Genomic DNA, 20,816 nt, shown 5'->3' with positions numbered 1-20,816 from the left:
AACATCAAAACTTAGCCAACATATGTTACTGTCTGGCTTTTCCAAATTCTTTGCCTACAACTATAGGCTCTAAAGGTGGTACTTCTGCCTTCCAATTGCTTCAGGCAAGAGTTGTAGCAAGAGTTTCCCTTCATCACCTGGAATCTGATCTTCTTGTCACTCTGATAACAAATCACCAAGCCAATGCCATGTATTTTAGACTCATTTCAGTAGTACATTACTTCATGTGTTAGTAAAGTAGGCTACACTGTCATAACAAATAAATATATCTGATGACTCAAACTCTATAAAGGTTTGCTTTTTGTCTATAGTCAGGGCTGAGTTGGACATCCCTAGCTCCTGGAGGGCTCTCCTCCATGTGTAGAGTCAGGGAGGCATGTTTGCTAGGTTATGCTTGCCTCGTGGATATACCTTCCCTTCGAGCTCTGCTGTCATCTCAGAAATGGCACATGTCACTTCCAAGCACATTCTATTGAGTAGAGTTTGGTCACAGGGACTGCAAGAGTGAGCAGAAAATGCAGTTTAGCTATAAGTGCAGGAAAAAAAGGGAAATAAATTATTAGTAAACACCTAAGAGTCTCTGGTGCTGAGTAAAGGGGAAGCATACCTAAAGGGAGAGAGGGGATAATTCTGCCAATCAAAGTGTAGGAACCAAAGAATTCCTTAGTACTGTTGTTCTTGGATATGACCAGGAATAACTTCCCAGCCTGGAGGTCCACAGCACTTCTCTTCAGGATGTTTATAGTCATGCCCTATGTACATTTGGGGAGCACTAGTTTAAGCCAAGTTAAATGATATTCCTTTTTGCAGAGAATTTCTGAGGGACAAACAATTTGATAAATACAAAACAATTACAAAGTCAGTTTGTACATATTTATGTATATATAATGTTCCTTTTCCTAAATGCACATCTACATTGTAAATGAAATCAGGGAAAATGTCTCCCCTAATTTGTTCATCATATTCTCAGGGTTTGGAGGGGAGAGGGCCATGGAACTATCCTAGTTAACCACCAACAGAAGGCTTTCTGGGTGAAAAGCAAATCCTAAAACTAAGATTTAAATTTTTAAAAAGCAGAAACTGTGGTATTTTGAGTAGGGGAGGATGTAGCTCCAGGATAGGGGCATACCAGGGGTTGAATTATGTCCCCCGACAAAAGTGATATATGAGCCCTGGTCCCCAGGACTTCAGCATGTGACTTTATGTGGAGATGGGGTCTTTTACAGAAGTGGTCAGTTCAAACGAGTCCCGGAAGTGAGCTGCAATCCAAAATGACTGGGACCTTACAAAAGAAGGAAACGTGGCCCTCTGGGGAGATCGACACGCACAGAGGGAAGAGGATGTGAGGAGACACAGAAAAGATGACATCAAGGAGCCAGAGAGGCCTGGAGTAGAAAAGAAGCTCGTCTGTGGCCCTAGGGGAATCAGGCCTGCTGACATCTTGATTCAGACTCCCAGCCCCGAGACAATGTATTTCTGCTATTTAAGCTTCCTAGTTTGGGATACTTTGTTCCAGTTCCAGTTTCAAGTGAATGTTGGCCATACTGTCTGCGAGCCTTTCTTCCTGTGAATTCTTTGAAGAATCTCTCTTCTTCTCCTGGTCCAAGTGTTTCTTCTGCATCCAAGTCTGCCTGTAGCTTGAGGAACAGGCACCTAACCAAGGCTGAAGCAATTGGCATGTCCATCCCATGACACAGTGATGGCTTTGTAAAAACCGGGCCAGGACGGAGTAGCGATACTGGAAGGACATGGGCCTGGAGCCTGTGGGGCACCTCACTGGCCTGAGGGAAAAAAACTTCTGAGAGGGAAGTCAGTGAAGAGAAAGGCCAAGCTGAGAGAGAGAGAAAGAGTTCCAGTGTGCAATCGGAGCAACAGAACACAACTGGCCCTGAAGCTGCATTCGCCTTCACTTTCCCATATTTAACCACCAATTTTCCTTCACCCTTCAGATCCATCTGTTTAGATTTCTCCCACTAGCAACTGAAAGCATTTGGATTGAATGATACAGCTGGGTATATCAACCTGCTTCCAACTATCTCGGCTTTCTCTATCCACACTTCTTTATCTTTTCCACTCCATCCTTCAGTATGGGAGGTCCTCACTTGTACAGAGGTGAGGACTAGATGGCATTTATATGCCTCACTCCTCAGTGCGCATGAACCCGGAATGACAGTGTCCTGCAAATCTAGTCTTTTGCAGACCCCTGTCTACCAGCCCTTTTCAAATGTGCATTCAACCCCAGTCAGAAAGCTTTGCTTTAATGTATCAAGGACATTTTGAAGGGAGAATTTGAGGAGAACCTGCATCTTGGTTAATCATGCTGAATACACTGAGTGATTAAATTGAAACAGAATTCCAAAAATGAATGAAAGTGGACAAGATGGATTAATGGTCTAGTGTTTCTAAATGTGGCTTTTTTCTCTTAGGGGAAAGCCATAAATTTGAAAATAAAGAATGTATAGATGAATGTGTCTGTAATTTTACTTTTGACCATGAAATGAAATACACTTGGGAAGGAGGGGAGTAACTAAAACATCCTGAGCTGTCTGTGGTCCTGAAAAACCAATTATTAAAAACACGGAAACTTTTTATTGTTTCCTTTTATCACAGGTAATAATGAGAATTTTTCTCATAAAAGATAGAGTATTCTTAAAGAATTATGAATATAGGCAAAAAATTTAATCTCATCTTCCATGAATTACTCCTGAGCAGATGAATTAATGAAGTACACTGCTTTCTTAATTCTGACAGATAGCTTTAAATAACAATGTATGGCTACAGGGTAAAAATAAATAAAAACTCTTTTTAAAAAATCACTAGCCAAGAAATAGAACGTCATCTAGAAGATGAGACATTCTACTCCTTAGTCTTGGTTATAGCTGTTTTCCTGGGGGTGTTGGTTTGGGTTTTTTTGTTTGTTTGTTCGTTTGTTTTGTACTGGGGATTGAACTCGGGTCCTTGCACTTGTGCAGCAGGCGGTGAAGCCACTGAGCTAAATCCCTGGCCCTCTGTGTTGTTTTTTACAAAGAAAAACCCTTTTACTTTCTCATCAAGATTTAAATATCATCGTATTATCTTTGCTGTTAGAATTTTCCTAATAAAAACACAATTTTTCACAATAATATTTTGAAAATAAATATAGTTCTGTATTCTTGGTACTCTTTGGATTTGAAGTCTTTTAGAAGTTTGTTTGGTTTTTGGTTTTGGGTTTTGGGGTGTTTTTCCTGTTAAGGTGGAGGAGAAAGAAAAAATTCGGCAAAGGGAGATTCCATCTTGGACATTAAGCTTTGTGCAAGATGCTTTCCCACAGGGACAAAGGCAGAAATGTACCCGTGAAGAAATATTTCCCGCCTGCATAAGAATGAGGAAATTTGAGATTTATAGCTCTTAACATTGCTCAATAAACAAGTTACAGATCCAAGCTAACCCTGTCTAACTGTGTATCTAATGATATCTTTCCTTGGTACCTTATCAGTGCGGCATTTCCTTACTTACTTCACACCTTGTGGTTTTGCTCTGCTATTGTGAGAGGATATTTTATTTCCCTGCTAGGCAGGAAACTGCTAAAGATGGAAATTCAGCCACCTCTGTTTGGAAAGAAGCCCCATGGCCTGTGGTTCACGTGTAGTTGGCCAGGCTGGGGTTCAGAGCTTGACTGCTGCACTGCAACCTCAGTTTCCTTCATTCCATTAATTTCTGTTTTAATTCTAATTCTAATTCTATTATAATTCCATTAGTTTCTACTTCATAGAGTTGTGTGAAGAGTTTAACAAAATAGTGTACATGTGTAATTGATACATGCTTCACCCATATCTCAAATAAACAAAAAACAAACACAAACCAGACAAGAAAGACTTGAACATTGGACATTTTGGAAAGTGGTGACCTACATATTAAAGTAATGTCGATTGCCTTTGTTGTATGCCAGACACTCCGCTCAGCTCTGGGAATAAAGCAAAGTATAATATGTCTCCCTAGCACTCGGTAAAGACTGAGTGGGTTTCTGATAATTTGATTTAAATGTGGGTTTGCATCTACACACCTCCCCTGGCCTCACCCTGTCATCTCTCTTGGCCTCTTCTCTTATTCTGTGCTCCACCAGTCATTTCTCACTGGGTTTGTAAATTCAGCTGTTATCTTCCACGGGGCTCTGGGCCTGTGTAAGTCTAACTGCCTCTGAGACTTGTCACAAAATGAACTCATGATCCCCTCTCCCATCCGACCTCATATTTCTTCTCTGTCCCATCAAATGAGACTCCAATTGACTTAGCAGAAATCTAGATTCCTCCTTACCCTACAACCAATTGCTGTTATTCCAAAACATATTTCCCAACATATTCTTTCGCTACCTCTTCTCAAATTCTGCACTAAGACTTCCTTCCCAATTAAGGTCTTCATCACCTCCTTCCCCCAAAATCACATCCTGCCCTCTACAATCCATTTTCTACCCAACTGCCAAAGAGGCCTTTTGAACATACCATGCCTCTGGGCAGATATCCTCAATGCCCTCCATCCCTCTCTCCAGGAAGCAGTCTAACCTGCTCGGTTCACTGTGGCACTTCAAGAGGTTAAAAGCTAGTACGTCTATGCTCTGCTGAAGGTGAGACACCAAAGGTAGACTGAGATCAAAATGTCAGACTTATTAATGAAAATGTAGAAGAACCAGGCTGACACTTGGGACAACAATAGCATCCTAACAATGCTCTCCAGAATTAGATTGCTTCACTGGGGGGCATCCACAGATATGTCAAACCAGGAAGGACAGATTCCTGTTACACTGTGGCCAGCAGCAGATCAGAATTTACTCCATGTGGAACAGAAGAGACATGGAGCCCAGCAACCGACTCCTGAGCAAGAGGAAGTAAAGAAGCAGAGATCTGGGAGAGAACTTCTAAAAGGAGGAAACAGGAAGCCAAAAGAGCACTGACAATAGAAGTCCCCATGGAAAACAAGGAGCAAGCAGAAATGAGGTTCCTGTTCATTGCCTCATCCTCCCGGTTAGATCAAAGCCATGTCCTTTGTTGTCACTCCCTACTTTTTAGCACCTCCTGTCCCAGTTGTCTCTGATATCTCACTTTGAAACTGTTCTTGTTGAAGGACTTCCTGAGGCCCAAACAAATAGAGCCTTCCTTTGCATCCAGGCCTTTGACCACACTGCTTCCTCTGCCAGGAAGATCCCTTCTAGGTTCTGTGTTGCTCACCCTTAGAGGCACATCCTGGTCCTCCTGACATCTCCTTCCCCTCACCTGCAAAGCCCTTCTCTGCTGTCCCTGTTGTATGCTGTACACATACTCATTACTGGAAATGCAGAACCACGGTTACCTGGGCCTGGTTATCTTCCCTGCATTAGTGGAAGCTCTTGAGGACAAGGGACCATCACTTTCCCCTCTGAATCCTCAGGGCAGAGGGCCACGCCTAGCACCGGGAGTAACCTCTAACAGTACCTGATGTCTAAGTGTAGTGGTTCTCCATTCTTCTGCCTCTTCAGCAACCCATTCTCCCTTGTCCTAAAATGACAGTTTGGTTTTCTTTTAAAGAGCTAATATCCTCCTCCCTTGCTTCAGAAAGGGCCAACATGACTGGTTTTAATCTTGAGCAGAGGGACACAAAAATCGTTTTGCTGAAGGTGCCTAAATATCCCTAGGTGATAAGGAAGCAGGACTCTGTCGAAGGGAAGGAGGAAGAGGTGGGGGAGGGAGGAAAGAAAGGAGGGTCCTCGGCTGGGTGTAGGACAGTGAACTGGTCAGGTCTGCAGGGACAAGAGACTGAGCTCCAGACAGGAGCTCCACACCCCAGGGTCTGGATGCCACTCTCCCTTCAGCTCAACAGCTCCTATCTGAATGGCTGCTTGCTCCCCGCACTATTTTGGTACATCTATTATTGGCTCCCATTTAGGGTCTGTTTATTTAAATCTGCTTTCAACTGGAACATAATTCTCTTGATTATTGGTTGGTGCTGCGACACAGTAGGGATACAGATAATTGTCACTGTGCACATGCTGCTGGAAATGTAAAATTATTATCTTTAGAGAGGTTGAGTAGGGTGTTTGAGCACGAATGTTACGCAGCTCGGGCACGTGGAATGTGTAGAGCACTCATCTGTTGGCTGCCTCCCTTCCTCTGCTGGCCCGGCTCGCTGGTTCTGGGCGACACCCAGCTCCGGGAGCATCCTGCCGGTCACTCAGTGGCGAGGAAAGGACAGCAGGTATCCGGCACCAGGGCCCGGGGCCTCCCTGGTTGGCAGAGACCGAGGAGGCTGGAGAGATGCGCGGCTCAGCCCCCCCCCCCCCCAGCCCCCCGGTGCTGGGCACGTCCCAGGCTCCGCGGCCTCCTCCAGAGGACAAAACCAGGCAGGGCGGGGCGGCTGAACAGTGCGAGTCAGAACTGGAACTCACTCGGGGGAGTGGGCGCTGGGAGCACGGCCCCTCCCACAGGTCCCCTGGGCTCGGGCCTCGCTCCGTCCCTCACCTGCTCCCACCCGCACCTCCTCCGCCTCCCGGGCACACCTACCTCGGCCTCGGCCCCCCACCCCGAACGAGCCGCCTCCTCATTTACAAGCAGCTTCCCTAATTGCTTTTTAGGGTCCCTTTTCTGCGCTCTGTTCAAAATTCAGGGGGCGTTCCCCAGCCCCTTTTATGCTACTTTTTCTGAACCTTTTCAGCCTCTTTTACAAACTTAGCACTTTCTGTGCCTCTCTTAGTCTCTGCGAGAAGAAAGAGCCTCGAGAGGGTGTGTTTTTTGTGTTTTTTTGGCAGCAAAGCGCCTTCTCCGGCACCCCTCCCCCTCGCCCCACCCCCACCCCCCCAAAGCACACGCATTGGCCCGCCTCCCGCTGAATGGGGCTTTGTGCGGGGAATTTCCGGAACATAGCCCAGTGCCCAGGCCTCTGTGTGAGCAGGGGAGGGGCCCGGCCGGGCAAGGAGACCCTGAAGCCCACCCCATTACCACGGTCACTGTTTGCCCCGGATTCTCTGAAAGGCCTATTGTTGCCCGTTGCCAGGTATTCCTTAGCAACACTTAAGCCAAGCTGCCTACCCTATTTAGGCCCAAAACTTTTCAATGGCCTCCCAAACCCGTGCTTGTCAGCGCTGTAGACCGCTCCTCAAACAGCCTCGGAGGGGAGGGAGAGGCCAAACCATCCCCCGCCGCCTCTGCTTTTCAAATATCTGCGTTGGCCGCTCCTTCGGGGCTTCTTGTCATTTGCCGGGGATCAGCAGGCCAAACAATTGCAATTAAACTTTCTCCCTCCCAGCCCTCTGTCTGCCTTCTCTCTTCTCTCGCCAGCCCTCGCCCATCACAGACCCCTCTCTAACCTAATATTCGGCTGGGACTGGGTTTCATCACACCCTGCAAGAGGCTCCCCACTGCTCCTGCCAACCCTTCCCCAGGAAATGGCTTTATTATTTTAGGAGAGTTTGGTGAGTTTGCGTGAGGGGTTTGAGTCCTCCCGGCTCTGGCAAGGGTGATAGAATCACAGAGTCTGTGTCGTAGGAGGGGTCTTAATGGTGCTCCCCATGAGGGTCTGGAAGCACAGATCCCGGAATGGCCTGGCAGGAGTCACCCAGTAATTTACTGACGGGTGGGGTTCCGGAGCCCGGAGCCCCCAGCCCGAGCCCTGTGCTTGTCCCCACAACATGGCCCCGAAGTACAGCAGAAGCAGATTGTCAGACGGAGAAAAACGCCTGTCCCTCAAAAATCAACAGTGGAAGGGGCAGGTTCTGGTTTTGGAGGAATCTGAACTCTCCCTCCATGCTTGTCCAGGCCCCGGGGGGCAAGAGCATCCTCCAGGGCACCCCAGACCAGCAGCCTGGGCGACTCCCCCAAGGTCACAGGACTCTGACTCTGCCCAGAGCCCAGCACCAGAGCCTGCCACTGCCAGCCCAGCCAGCGCGACGGACCCCAAGGCCCTGCCTCTCCCAGCCCGAGAACTCTGCCTGCCTCCTCTCTCTGCCTAGAAACTTTTGGGACTGGAATTACCAGTCCTTTGGCCACTTGAGACCCAGTTCAAATGTCATTTTTTTCCACTGTGCTTTTGAAATTTCTGTAATCTTTATCACATAAATTTTTAAGATTATTATTTTGACAGCTATTATAATCATCTTAATTCTCATAATTATTACTACTTAGACATACATGGAATTTATTTATCATGCTCCATCCCCAAATATGAACTCTGAGGGAAAAGTGCTTGCCCTTTTATTACGATAATTCCAGAGACTAGTACCATGTGTAGAACATAGAAATTACCTAATAAATATTTGACGAGTGGATGAATGAATGAATAAACATCGATGATAGCTATGAAAATTATCACTCAAGTCTGATCATTCCCAATATGATATCTTTTTTCTTAGGGCAGAGTAAGCATGATAAAAGGAATAGCACCAGTATATTTCAGGTACTTCCTTATAACTCAGGATTTCTCAACGTTTGAAAAATATCATCATCGTTGTTATCATCATCAATTGTTACTATTGCTTTTCTAAGAAAACTTTTAGCCATTTTCTCCTAACTGGCACCATGAGATTATCAGGGATACACTTCATATCTATTTATGTGGCCCTCTGAAGAGATAGCTAAGATCTCTCTCCACCCCAAGACCCAATTTTTGCCTCTTTGGAAGTGGCATCTGATAACTAGTCAAACCATTCAGAATAAAAACCTACAGATTTCTGATGGTGCCATAGCACCACGGAATTCTGTCTCAGATGACAGTGAGGGAGAGCTGTCTCCTAGCGTAGGTGTGGAAGCACTCTGGCCATACAGAGGGGCAGAAGGACCGGGATGTGTTAACTCTGGGCTCCAAGCCCAGCCCTCATATTACACACTTCACAAAGGTTTTTAAAGATCTTTAGAAAAACCCTTTCAGCTTAGGTAAATGTGGTGTTAAAACCACCAATCGTTAACCTCTTGCCTCTTCTTACTCAGCCCCTTAATCAGATTATACAAAAAACCTTTCAGTAGCTCCCGCTTTCTAAAGCCAGCGTGTGACCATGAGGTGGAGTTTTTAACATACTGGTTTGGAAGTCTACATTTAAAAATTTTACAACTGGATATGTCCACAAAAATAGTCTTCTTTAAAAAAAAATTCTGCTCTGATTCCCCCAAATCACCTGTAGATTACAGATTGACATCTCTATATTCCTATATTCAGTATCTTCATTCACTGACTTACCAATTCATCAAGTGTTTATTGAATCTTGTCTCAGTGCCAGGCATTGCACTGGAGGCTACAAGAATATAATCCTTTTGTAGCATTTTTACACGAATGCCAGGTGTTAGGGTTGCATGATTAAAGGCCTAATCATCGCGTGCTCCTTCTGATATAGGTTCTCTGTGTGCACAGTTCTTGATAATGCTACAGGAATGCCATCCTTTCTTAGTAGAAAGTTTGGAGTCTATTCGCCGTGTTGTGAACATCCGCTTTGTTGTTGGTCCAGCATTCTGCCTTTCTTTCTTGTAGTCATAGCAGCCCCCCCCCTTTCTTTTTAGAGGAGCTCGGCTCGCCTGCTCTGTGTGGCTCTGGAATTACTGGAGTAGAATATGTTGCTAGGATGGTGGGCAGATCACCCAGGCACAGACAACCATTGCCACATGGCTTCCCTGAATGTCTGAGAAAAGTCCTTCTCTGGGTTGGGTACTTCCCCTTGTTAAAATGGAAAGTCCTGTTGGGTGTGGTGGCACACGCCCATAATTCCAGCACTCAGGAGGCTGAGGCAGGAGGATTACCACAAGTTCCAGGCCAGTTTGGGCTACATAGTGAGTTCAAGGCCAGCCTGAACTACATAGCCAGGCCCCTCTCAAAAGACAACAACAACAAAAAGGATGGGAAGTCCTGTGGAATGATGCCAGAATAATCCAAGCTCCCCTCTCCATTCAAGGGTCCTGAAGTAAGGAAAAACCCATTCCAGAAGTGGAAGCCCAGGGGTCTGGAAAGCTGTGTTGCTCACTGCTACCACGGTGAGAGAAGGTAGGACAGAGGGAGGCCAACCTGGCTTCTGCAGAGGGAGATGGAGGGCTGCGTTCCTGAACATTGTGTCTGGACCTGTGGGTAAACCAGGATCTCAGAGCTGAGTAGGGCAAAGTTCAGACCTGGAAAGCAAATAAATCAGGAACTGGAGAAAAGGGCCCAGAAGGTTGCTTCACACACCCACCATTCACTGTTTTTGCTGACTTCACGGGCTGGTGACAAGGTAAACGTGGCACCTGGCAGGCTAATGGGGCCGGCCACAGAGACACTTCTGAGAGGAGCATAAATTCTCCTTTTAGAAATTTCTTGATTCATTGACTTCTAAGAAACATTTACTATGCAAGCAGCAAGTATCTCCCTTCTTTCTCCATACTAATGTTTTCCCGATCTCTGCATTCATGTTTTCCCGATCTCTGCATTCATGTTTTCCCTTCCCTCATTCTATCACATTTTTCTCATTGGCCCTTGTGATAGGCTGAACAACACCCCCTAGATCCCAAAGATATTTATATCTGAGTCCCCACAAACAAAGAACGTGTCACCTTACAGGACTAAGGAATTTTGTGGTTGAGAATTTTGGAGGACCCTTGTAATTCCAGCACTCTGGGAGCCTGAGGCATGAGGATCAAAAGTTCAAGCTCAGCCTGGGAAACTTAGCAACTTAGTGAAACCTTGTCTTAAAATAGAAAAAAAAAAATCTTTAAGGGCTATGGATGTAGCTTAGTGTGAAGGCCCTGGGGTTCAATGGTCAGTACTGGAAAAGGAAGAAAACAGGAGACTTTTGCAGATGTTTTTAAGTTCAGTGTTTTAAGATGAGAATATTATCCTGGACTATCTGGACTGGCAGATGGGGGAGATCAGAGCACAGGTGACAAAGGAAGCAGCTGATGCACTTTGAGATGGATGAAGGGGCCATGAGCCAAGGGATGCAGGAGTTAGAAGATGTAAGTAGGCAAAATCTCTCCCTAGGAACGGCAGAAGGAATTCAGCTGTGCTATCCTTTGATTTCAGTGTCAAAAGACTCATTTCACACTTCAAAAGAAAATAAATGTTGCAATGTTTTGTAGTAATTTCTATGGAAATAGTAGCAAACTAATAAAACCCTATTTCTAAATTATTTCAAATCTAATGGGCCTTCCATTCTGATCTCTTTTCAGAAGTCACTGAACTAGCGACTTGGACATTGCCACTTTGCTAAACTCAGCCCATCAGTGTCTTTCCCGTGTTTCTTCTGTCCCTGTGTCATGTTAACATCACCCCTACCTGGAAGAGGCTCACCCAGAGAATTTAGAGCATTCTTTGGTTCTTCTCTTATTCCATATTTTCTAAGCAATATGGATACATCATCTTCTCTCTGCTTACTGACACCAACTTCCTTTGTTTAGATCTTCATCTCTGACAAGCAGATTATCCTAAAAACTTCTTAATGATCCCTTGCTGCTAGTCTCTCCCTAGGAGGCCATATGTGATGCCAACAGTTTATCTCTAACAACTGAGCAATCATTCTTCTACTTGAAAACATCAACTGGCACTATCACCCAGGGACAACACACTTGCTGAGTAGAGTACAAAGTCTGTCATGGTCAAATACCTTTAGTATCTTGTTCTATCATTTTAATATCATCCTTTGTAACTTCTTCCCTCCAAAGTGCACACAGGCACACACACACACACACACACACACACACACACACACACACACACACACTGTAACCGAAATAGACAACCCAAAATTCCCTACCCAAAGGCCTCTGCATGTTGGAACATGCAGTTTTCTGTTCTTCACATATCATTTCCTTCCACTTTTTACCAGGTAAACCTCTTCCAAACCTACCACCCAATACCAATGTGAATGCTTTCCCAACACTTCCGCGGCCTCTCCCAGATGAGGAGTCCCTTCGGTGATTTCACACCATTTAATTCCTGCTCTTATGGTATTTACCCATTGTATCATGGCCTCTCATTTGTACATCTGTGCTCCCCACTCCATTGTGAGCTCCTTGACAATAGGAATTGTGGCTCGCTTCATTTCTTTTAATACCTGGATTCCAGTTTGTTATGCTACCTGGACCTGATAAGATTCAATATTTATATTACTATAGTCTTAAAAGGTCAGGAGAAAAAGATAGGATTTACAGATGTTTTTAGGAGTTACTGAAATGTCCCAAATTTGACAAAAAACTAAACAAAAAAATCCCATAGACCTACAGAGCCAAAAAGCTTCATGAACCCCAAAAAGAAGAAACCCAAATAAATTTATGCCAAATAAATCTATGCCAAAAGAAAAATTAATAAAACAGACTGCAACAAAATTAGAAATAGAAACTTAATTTTTGAATTCTACATAAAAAGGATAAACAGACAAGCTACAGCCTAAAACAAATTTGCAATCACACAATTGATTAAAAGATAAGTATCTAAAGTATACAAGTAACTTTCAAAACTCAACAGTAAAAATAACAAATGAAAGCCAGTTAAATTAAAAATGAGCAACATGTATGAACAGATATTTCACAGAAACACACACACACACACACACACGTGTGTGTGTGTGTTTTCAAAGAAGCCCAACATTCAGGCTATGGTAGGGCCTCTGCTATCTGCTTATAGCCAGATCTATAAGAGCAAAAAGCAAAACTGAATTATTTTAAGTTTACACTTTTGCCAGAAACATCTGCAAAGTTGAGGTAAAGAACAGCATGTTGCTGAAAGATTAACATTAAAAAGAGTTCAAGTACTTTGTGCAGTGATCTGTGGTTTGTATCTGGATGTCACCCCAAAGCCTCATGCATTCATAAGTGGGGATTTGAGGAGGTGATTGGATCACGGGGTATGATCCTCTGTCCACTGATGAGTCTACTGATGAGTGGAATTATAGCAAAATGTGATGTTGGGAGGGGAATCTTGGTCAGAAGTTGTGGGTGGCTGGCATGACCTGGAAGGGTCCATCTTTCTTCCTCCTCCTTTGTTCTCTTTCTGCTTCTTGCCACCATGCCATGAGGTCTTTCTCTTTTGTCCTGGCTTGGAGGCAGCTGACCATGTACTGAAACCTCTACAAATTCTGAGCCAAAATAAACCTTTCCTCCTTAAAGTTTCAGGTGTCTGGTATTGTGTCTCAGTAAGGAGAAAAGTAACGAAGACAAGGGACAAGACGAAAGATACTTTGCAGGCTTCTCAGAAATCAGCATGACTGAACCCATCACAGGCTCAAGGGTACAAAAGCATAAGTCTTCCGCTTGGAAAGAGAGTCCCTGGGACACCTTCTCATTCAGACTGTCTAGGGAAATGCATCCCCCAGCTCAGCTATCCAGGCACTCAGAGGCCACAACAGCCATGATCTAAAGGGGGCAGCTTGTGTTCATGCTGGCAGTTGACCTTGGTATCATGCATATAATACTGATTTTTCAGGCATGCAGAGTCTAAAAGTTATGGGATCATAGAGGCTTCCACCCAGACTTCAGAAGATGGCCTAGGATGCCAGGGAAACATATGTGACAGAGTTACAGTCCCTGCTAGAAGCCCAAGAAAGGGCAGAGGGTGAAGCGAAGCTGTGATGGTGAAGCCAAAGGTACAGTGGAAACCCTGGAAAGTTAGAGATGCTGGGAACTCTGCCTACTTTTCCATGTACTGTCGCCACGATATACTGTGCCACCATAGGCCAAGTGACCACAGACGAAAACCTCTGAAACCATGAACCAAAATAAACCTTTCCTACTTTTTAAGTTGATTTATCCCCAGTATTTGTCACAGTAATGGAAGGCTGACTAAGGCCTTGTTAACATTCTTTGCCAAGCCTATTTCCTCAGTTACTCTTGTATTTTAAGAGCTTTCCCTTATATGTCCAACACATTTGCCTTTTTTCTTAAGATGCCATATTTAAATTTTGTTACTTTTCAGTCAAGAAATGAATTCATTCAGTATAGCTCACCACTTGGGATGACTCAGAAACTTGGGTTCCCTGGACTGAGTTTCTGGTGTCTCCATAGCCATGGCAGTAAGAGTCTCTCAGAGCACCCTTTTACTCACACTGCTTGGTGCTCAAAGCTCCCTCCCTCTGCCCAGGCTGTCCCTCTGTCCTTGACTTCCGCTTCTTAGTGGCTTCTGTTTCCTGCCTTCCCTCAGCCAGGCTGAGCTCATTCATCCCTTTACCAGTGTCTCCACTCCAGCCTTCTCAAGAGAGAATGGGTGTCTGGGCACTGGGTCACTGTAAGGGATCAGAGATTTTAAATCACAATAGCAGATAAGTTCCTTTGGGGCTGAGATTGATCCCTGGCCTAAATAACTGCGGTCAAATTCCTGAGGGTGAAAGTACCTGGATCTATCCATCCAGTGAAGTCCCTGAGAGCTTGGAAATGTGCACATGCATTGGCCTTTGGCTGAGTAGGAGACACGCGACTGTAAGACATGGAGAAGGGATGGAAATAGAAGCTAAGTGGTTGAATGAGGGTTCCCCTGAGGTATTAGCCGGGGGAGCAAGGAGAATGTTCCCAAAGCTTATTGGAGAACCCTGGTGTGTTTTGGTAGGTATGTGGTCTTTCTCTGAGTCGCTCAAGCTGAAACAGATGTAGGGAGGCCAGCCACATGGTAACTTGGAACAACGCAGACCAATGCAGGTTGTGCAGGTCACCATGTGTGCAAACCCGGATGAGCTTATGAGGCCCTGTCAGGAGCTCTGAGGCCTCTCTCGGCCTAAAACAGGATGACAGCTCCTTCTGCTCCCGGAAGTGAACATCGGAGACCTCTTTGCCAACTGCTTTTGTCTTCCTATGTGAAAAATCTCCAGCCAGAGGAACGGGTCTTCGTTTTTGGTTGTACAGAGGTATGAGTGATGGTTGATAGCCAAGCCAGGGTGGTGTTTGGTTAGAAAAAGCCCAGAGAAATCATCCTAACTTCGAAGAGCGTGGTACCCCATGGAACCTCAAATGAAACACAATTTTAATAATTGCTATTAATTAGAACTTTGCACTTTAGAAAATGCTTTTAAAATAGTTAATTGTAGTTCATCTTTGAGGGCTTACAATGGCCATATACTGAGCTAAATGTGTTGTATATCATCTGATTTAATTTTTGCAGTACTTCTCTGAAATAGGCTATGTGATTATTTCCTTTTTACAGATAAAGAAATTAAAGCTTCCAAAGCTAATATTGACATGCCCCAGAGTCACATAGTTGGAGCCAAATCTCGAGGGTGTGTGTGTGTGTGTGTGTGTGTGTGTGTGTTACTGGGAATTAAACCCAGGGGCTGCCTTTGCACTGAGCCACATCCCCCATCCTTTTTTTACATTTTATTTTGGGCCAAGGACTTGGCTAAGTTGCTGTTTTCCAGGCCGGGTTTGAACTTATGATTCTCCTGCTTCAGCCTCCCAGAATCTGGGCTTACAGGTGTGCACCACACACCTGGCTAAGCCTCTGACTGAACATTGTCTAACCCCAAACCCAGCCCTAGCCACACAATTTACTTCATCTTCTAGGTATTCATAATAACCCATTTATGTATTTATTAGCTCTATATCAAAAGGAGGAATTTCAGCAAAATTAAGGCATTCTAGGTCACACCACTTAATGGAAAATAGAGTAGGACAAGAACTCAGACCTTCTGATAACCTAAGGAGAAACACCATGGTACAACAGAAACATCATGTTCAAAATCAGATGGACAAATATCTGTTGCTGAATATATTTATTGTATGGTTTTAGCCAATTTCCTAGGATCTCTGAGCCATAAACCATTATACCTACATTTGAGGAGAATTGTAAAGATCAGTGAGATAATTTACACACCAAAAATTAAAAATTAATGTTTTCCAAAGTCTCTGCTCTTGGCACATAGATAAAATATGAAAAAGGAAAAAACGGAAACAAGTCTTTGTAAATAGGGAGAGGTAGAGGGGTGGAAGAGAGGTCAGGGGAATGGGGAAAAAATAAGAGCCAAGATATATCATGTAAAGGTACAAATTCCCAATGATGAATGTCATCACATTGTATACCTAAACTGTACCAATAAACTTAATGAATAAAAACAAATTATGATTAAAAAAAGAGCTAGCACTCAGAATCCTAGCTGGAATTCACAAATAAATCCTAGAGAACACAGGTGCAACTTACCAAGGGCTGATGTCCCAAAGATTCTTGGGACAGGTGTTATTTAGAATCCTGAATGGGATTTCCCATATGAATAATTCCAATGTGTGGGTTTGAAGTTTGTCCACAAGCACGTCATCTTAGGTGGAAATAGTCTTTGAAGCTGTCATCAAGTTGTGGTGATATTGGATCAGGGTATCCCTAATCCGATGACTGGTGTCCTCAGAAAATGTGGGATGTTTGGACACACAGACAAGAGAATGCCATGTGGTAAGAGTCAGACAGGAGAGGGACATGCCTAAATGCCCAGGAACACCAGGGACACCAGGGATTGTAGTGACCACTGGAGCTTAGAAAAGGCACAGAAAAGATTTGCCCTCAGAGCCCCAGAATAAACATTGATGCCAGTCTTTTGGTTTCCAGAACTATGAGGAAACAAATTTCTATTGCTTTAAGCCACTGTGTGTGGTGCTTTGTTACAGACATCCTAAAGAACTAGTAACAGTGCGTTGATTGGAGCAGCCACCATGTGCTGCCTGAGATAAAATGAGCACAAAGCGTATTGGCTTAGAGCAACAGCCATGTATTTGGCTCACAATGCTGTGCGTCAGCGACTCAGGCTAATCAAACCATGGTCCAGGGACCAGAAGGACCAGCCCCAGCTGGGAGATTCCCAAGAAACAGAGTCCAATGCCCAGGCTGGGTCTACTAGATCAGAACCCATATTCAACAAAAATCTTCAAATGATTTTTTGGCCTGGGAAAGGTGGGAAGTACAGACTACATGCGTCTTGAGCTCAGGTTCCTTGTGACCACTGAGGGTCAAGCATCATACCAACCTTCCAAGAGCCCTCCCAGAACACCCTGGATTAAACACCCCACATTTGTGTCCACCACAGCAACCTAGAAATGGGAAACAAGATAGAAAAACAGAAACCAAAATCCTGAAATCTCCACTGACATGGACACTGAGATCTTGTCCTCTGGATGACATAGCCATCACCCTCAGGCTAACCTGCCATCTGTGATGAGAAGACTCCCTGATGAAGGTAACTGGCATAACAGCAATTCTCTCCTAAGAGTAAGTGTGTCCTTCCAAACACCTCTCATGCCTGTGGTCCTGTCCATGTGCTGAGCTCCTCAAGGTCAGCCTCCCCTATTCTCTATCTTTACTCTTTCCACAGTTCTTCCCAACCAGCTTTCACCTATGCCTCCCAAAAGGAGAGATCTCCACTTCTCTCAGAAACGCTATCTTTTGCAGAATCAAGTGGCTTTTAAAGTAAGTGTAGTGGCTGGTAATAGCTGTTCATAGTCTGCTTTTCTGAACTGTCCAGTCTGTTTCTTGAGCACCACTAATTCACAGAACTTTGTGAGAGCAAAATGACAAAAGTACACGAAAATTCTTTGTGAAATTTAAATAATATAGGTGAATTACTCGTCATTGTTCCTTTATTGTTCAGTAGCATGTAATTGTCCTTTTGAAATATATAACCAGACTGTTGCCTGACAGTGTCTGTCCTTACCTTATCTTTCAGAGTAGTAGAACCCTTGATTTTTTTCTGAAAGATGTGTCTGTGCCACTGAATTCCACGTATGAGCAGGTTGAATGTGATTTCAGGTGCGTCTTTCTCTCACCCCTGGCTTGAGTGTGAATATGATTGCCACCATCTTGGATCCGATGGAAGACACAGCACCTTGAGGAAAGTTGAACAAGAGAGATTGCTGCTACTGTGGATCTTCAATGCCAGCTCCTTACTTCTTATATTTGGACAGGGACGTGATTAAATTTCTAAACTCATTTTGACCACTGTTATATTGGTCTCTGTTCTAAAACTTAATAGATATCCTGTTAATCCTATTAATTAGATATCTTAATAGATACCCTAAGTGGTGCAGCATGGATGTGCCAAGAAGGTTTTGTATTTACTGTGATGTTTATCCCCTTACTCTCAGATGCCGGGCTACAGCTTAGCTCAGTTGGTCAAAGCACAGTGCTAAGATGAGGAATATCATTTCCTGCCTGGGCCAGCTGATTCTGTGCTATTTCTAACCACCTCTAACTCGCTTCTCTGGGATGAAAATGAGAGTGGATAGACCTCACAAAGACATGCCCGCTATAGTGGGAGGGAAGGTTTCAATGAATATAGCACCTACAAACAGTGCAACTACACAAAAGACACAACTAAAAATGGTATGTGATCCTACAGCATTGTGAGAGTTGGTCACTATTTTGAGGACATCTTGGGAATATATATTAAAGTTAAAAATGTGTATGTCCTCTAAGTCAGCAGCTCTGCAGCAATTCCGTTTTCAATCCCTACTCTAAAGACAGTCTCACAGATGTATGGTAAGGTGATTTTGCATGGACACCCAGGCAACTCTGTCTGTTGTAGCGCTTGACTGTCTCTAGGATGCAGATGCATACAGTGGACCCTCGAATTGTGACAGGGTTGACACAGGAACAGCTCGGGATTATGACCAGAATTTTAGTTTTAACTTATGATCAAATCTTGAGTTACCACCCAAATGCCGGCCTCTTGTGCTTCCAGATGGTCTCAGACACAGGTTTAACCCTTACAGAGCTCTGGAAGGAACATGACAGCATCCTCTCCCATGTGGGGCTCACTGAGAAATCCTGGGCCGATGTCTCTCTAAGGACACTGAGATCTGCCTGTGCACAGGAGAGAGGCTTTGAAGGCTGTGTAGAGGAGCCTGAGCCTTCATTGACGAACCTGAGTTACAACCAGCCCTCAAGAATGAATTGAGTTCTTAAGTCAAGGGTCCACTGTACTTTGAAATCTTGTGCTGCCATTTTCTAGAGGTAGACTTACTTAACACAATACATATTATATATAATATACAGACATAAGATATACAGTTATCTGAAAAAAGACAGTTGTAGAATACCATGTAAAAAGTAACATCATACACATTTCTGTAAAGCACATACACACACACACACACACAAATTAGGTTTTCCTAAAACCTTATATATGAAAATACCATAAAAATACAAGGAGGTAAAGTTTAATTCCTACAGGGTAACAGTGACTCCCCCTAGAATGATGACTAGTATTGAAAGGGACAGTTATTATTTTTTATACCTAAACATTTTACAGTGGGGATTAATTTATTACTTGCTAAATAAAATTAAAACATTTTTAAGCAAGAGATTTCAGCATGTAACTATTCCTTTTATTGATGACTCTACAGATTCCAAAAGTATGGAGCCATATTGTTCAGTAAATATATTTTGGGAAAAAATGGAAATTTAGTTCAGCACATAAAGCCTAATTTTTTTTTTTTTTAAAATGTTTTTTGCATGCTTTCTCTAAAAGGCAAGCACTTCAGTAAGATATGATTATCAAAATAAAATCATCCTCATGTTTCTCCGAAGCATTCTGGAATCTGTGCGTGGGACTCCACTGAGCTCATGTGTGGGCTCGACTTCCCTGCACAGTGCTTTGACACACAGAGAGAAAAGAGAAGTCTGGCCACCTGATCCAAAGCAAACAATGTCTGCTGTCTGGGAATTCCAAGGAAAAATCCACCTGCCAATCATCTGAATAGCCCACACCTGATTAATGGGTTGCATAATTACAAAGCCTACCTCAACCACTTAACTTTGATTCTCTTTGGTCCAACATGGTACCCTTTTCATGTGTAAATAAAATAGGAGTCATGAGTCTCTCCACCACACACATTCTCTTCCTCTCTCTCTGTCATCACCACCTCCTCTTATTCAGGTGTATTTCCAAATGCATGGCTCACTTCTTTCTAGACATCATCCTGGGGATGGTTTTGGATAGCATACAGATGAGCATTTGCCACTTTTACAGTTACTTATATATACTTTGAGCTATATATTAAATTTGTTATATGTAGTCCATCAAACAAGTGATTTCACACATTTTATTGATTAGGACAATAAAGTAAGAATTTAAATAGAAGGTCTGAGTTAATCTTACGTGGATGTGGCAAGGATACTGAAGTAGCACTTGAGTGAGTTGTATTTGGCGGAAATTAACCATTAGCACCACCATGTTCCATGGCTCTGTAATGGTCGAAGGAATCATCTTCTCGTGCCCACCTTCTCCGTACTTTGGCATGGACCATCTCACTCTCCTCTTGTGACCAGTGTCATGCAGAGTAGGTTCTTGGGAAGACTGCATGTGGACAGAGCGACAGTTCCTTGCTGATAGTATCAATCACTAACAGCCCTTGGGAAGCTTATGGCAGAGCTGACTGCTGGCTCTAGATCAACTCTGACAGCCATAAGAAAAACACCTGGGGAGCTCGGCAATCCCTCAGTGCCTAGGGTGCATGTGGGTGCCAGTTAAATCAGAATCTCTGGACCAGGGACCTGGCTTCCCTATGTGTCTAATTCCCTGGGTGCTTTCAACAAACAGCCAAGGTTGACAGTCATGCATCTGGGTGATATAGTTGCCCGCAGCTACCTAAGTGACTGAAAGCTACTAGGTCTCAAAGAAAATGACTCGCCTATGGACTCCTAGACCACTGGGGCCTTTGCTCTGGACAGTCTCTGCCAGAAGCCTTCCACTTCCCACAGACACGTGACTCACTCCTTCATCTCCTTCCCATCCCTGCCGAATCTCACCGGCTACCATATTTCCTGCCGTGCTCTGTGCCCAGCCCGTGGTCCTACTGCTTCCTCTTGTACTGCATTGTCCTGCCTCTTCTTTTCCCGCAGTCCTCATTGTGCTCTAACATATATAATTTACTTCTTCCTTATCTTTACTGTTAATG

The 20,816-nt window shown here is 44.0% G+C and overlaps 1 long non-coding RNA gene across 1 annotated transcript; it reads left to right on the top strand.

Annotated features, from left to right (window-relative positions):
• The first annotated feature begins 9,835 nt into the window (after positions 1 to 9,835).
• On the top strand, positions 9,836 to 17,829 carry LOC110349123 (uncharacterized). The gene is made up of 4 exons (XR_002394876.2): positions 9,836 to 9,969; positions 16,949 to 17,098; positions 17,234 to 17,328; positions 17,668 to 17,829. It is a non-coding gene; the product is annotated as an uncharacterized LOC110349123 (long non-coding RNA).
• Positions 17,830 to 20,816: the final 2,987 nt, after the last annotated feature.

Source organism: Heterocephalus glaber, unplaced genomic scaffold, assembly GCF_053883595.1.
Source record: "Heterocephalus glaber isolate CG9 unplaced genomic scaffold, H.glaber_assembly_v1.0 deba00001572, whole genome shotgun sequence".
Lineage (NCBI taxonomy): Eukaryota > Metazoa > Chordata > Mammalia > Rodentia > Bathyergidae > Heterocephalus > Heterocephalus glaber.
The sequence above is the reverse complement of the archived record's forward strand: the minus strand, read 5'-3'. Positions and strand labels throughout refer to the sequence as shown.